Raw genomic sequence first — 2,141 nt, 5'->3', positions numbered from 1 at the left:
TCTGGTTCTCTGAGCCTTGTGCTCTCTCACTCTCTCGCTGAATGATGCCAAACTAAAGGCCCCAAGGACTCCCAAGCCCGTGCCAGGCTACGGCCTCGACTTTCCATTCACCAAAGAGTCTCTGACTCCCACTGGTTCTCTCTCATCAAGACAACATCATCAAAGATCAACTGGAGCCTCAACAAATTGCATCAGGACAGTTTAATTCAAATGGGACATGCAAGTATCAAACTTAGTCTCATTATTTTGATACATTAAGTATCCTTAACCCCTTTCTAAAAAGGGCGTGTCAGAACTAATATGATGGTTTGCTCAGGCTGTTGATCTGCTGAACTTCAAACAATGCTATAACTTCTTGCCTTCCTGTATTCTGCTTCAGCCCTCTTTCCCTTGGTAAACTGTATGAATGTATGTATATGTATGTTAGAGTAGTTTAAATGTTTAGTCTAGTTAATAAAGTCTTGTTCATGTCACATGTAAAGTTGTCTGTGTCTCAAGCTCATATCTAAAGTCACTAATCATAGATTTTGACTACTTGCTCTTAATACTTAGTAAGAAACACATTTCCCTTGCCCGGAAATGTACATTTCTATTAATTAATTAATTAATTAATAACCAAAATTGAGTGTTCACGGGATGAACCGAGTATTTGGTTGTAATGTTAATGTAGCTACATCAAGTTAACCCGATTAACTGATCCAAATATTCATAATTGATTATAACAAGTTATGATTGATTATTAATATTTCATAGATCTGATTCGCTTCCTAATGGTGGAAGAATATAGAGCTGATTCGCTACAAGCCAGACGAGTAAAAAAAATAAAAATATTCTATACTATTATAGTCTGGAAAATACGGTACCTTAAATTTAATTCATAGTGGTCTTAAAAAGTTCTTAAATTTAACTTGATTCATCAAGAAACCCTGTTCATTAGTTTTTGTTGTATTTCTAATTTAATGTTGCTTATTTTCTTCTCAGCCCTCCTGCATAATATATTAACCAATCAGGAAATGATAATGGAGCAGCTTCGAATCATCTATAAAGCCCTACAGGGGATGAAAGTGGCTGATGAGGCAGAGATAGGTCTAGATCCAAATTTGTTGCCACTTGGGGATCACAGTTCTCTTCACAACCTGGAGGAACAACTGAAAAGCAGCCCTGACCTTCAGAAACAGTTGGTGAGTTGGATTATCATATTGTGAAAGTTCAGTTTTTTGCTAAAATCCATCTTCAATGGTGAAATACTTCTTTGTTACTTATTAAAGTAATTCTGAGATAAAGCTAATGCAGAAATATAATTTCAACACACTGGCACTCAAAGGTGGGGCGGATATTCAGGAGTGTGTTTGGAGGATTATGCATGCAACGATTGCAAACTCCTTGGCTAAACAAATGAACATGAGAGGAGTAAATGGGAAAATTGGCTTCCAGCGCCTGCAAATACGAGATGTCGTGATTGGTAAGTTGTCTGTCAACAGGGCCTTTTGTTCAGTTTTATTGGAATTTTCCTCCAAAATCCAGTAGTCACATTAGCTGATTATATGAATTTCTAATTTTCAAAACCTTTTGTGTTTGTATGTTGTAGCTGCTGTGAGGCGTAACCGTCTGACATCTGGGGCCACAGACCAAGAAATAGATTCCACTGTCAAAAGATGGCTGCACCTGGCTCCGGATAGGGATGGTGGCCAGAAAGAGAGGATGAAGAGAAAAGAGAGTGCAGGGAATTCTACTTATTAATATATTGAAACCTGTGTGGGAATTTGTTTTTGTATTGTTGTTGTGTGACACAAACTTTAGGCCTATTCAGGCATTTGTTATGGTGTTGGGTTAATTCTTTCAGAATATTGTTAGTTAAAAGACTGAGCAACCTGTTCTTTTTCAAAAAGAGTTAAGAAGTATGTTATGTAAGCAAATAGCTTATTGCTTAAAAATAAGCAAATTGCTTATTTTGATATTAAAATGTAATAAACATTTTAAATGTTGTTAATAATAATAATAATAAACATTTGTTTATAATGCGCTGTTGTCGAGGCATTTTTCTTCTGGGCCAAATGTGGCAAGTGAATGTGGCTTGGATCAGGCTTAGTCTAGGCTGAAATATGGAACCAGTTCGAAAACATGTCTGGTCCAACATAGGG

The 2,141-nt window shown here is 36.6% G+C and overlaps 1 long non-coding RNA gene across 1 annotated transcript; it reads left to right on the top strand.

The window, feature by feature from the left end:
• Positions 1-1,051: 1,051 nt before the first annotated feature.
• On the top strand, positions 1,052-1,890 carry LOC127642079 (uncharacterized). Its single transcript, XR_007970267.1, has 3 exons — positions 1,052-1,181; positions 1,325-1,462; positions 1,589-1,890. It is a non-coding gene; the product is annotated as an uncharacterized LOC127642079 (long non-coding RNA).
• Positions 1,891-2,141: the final 251 nt, after the last annotated feature.

This window comes from Xyrauchen texanus, unplaced genomic scaffold (genome assembly GCF_025860055.1).
Source record: "Xyrauchen texanus isolate HMW12.3.18 unplaced genomic scaffold, RBS_HiC_50CHRs HiC_scaffold_357, whole genome shotgun sequence".
Lineage (NCBI taxonomy): Eukaryota > Metazoa > Chordata > Actinopteri > Cypriniformes > Catostomidae > Xyrauchen > Xyrauchen texanus.
This window is presented reverse-complemented; position numbering and strand designations above follow the sequence as displayed.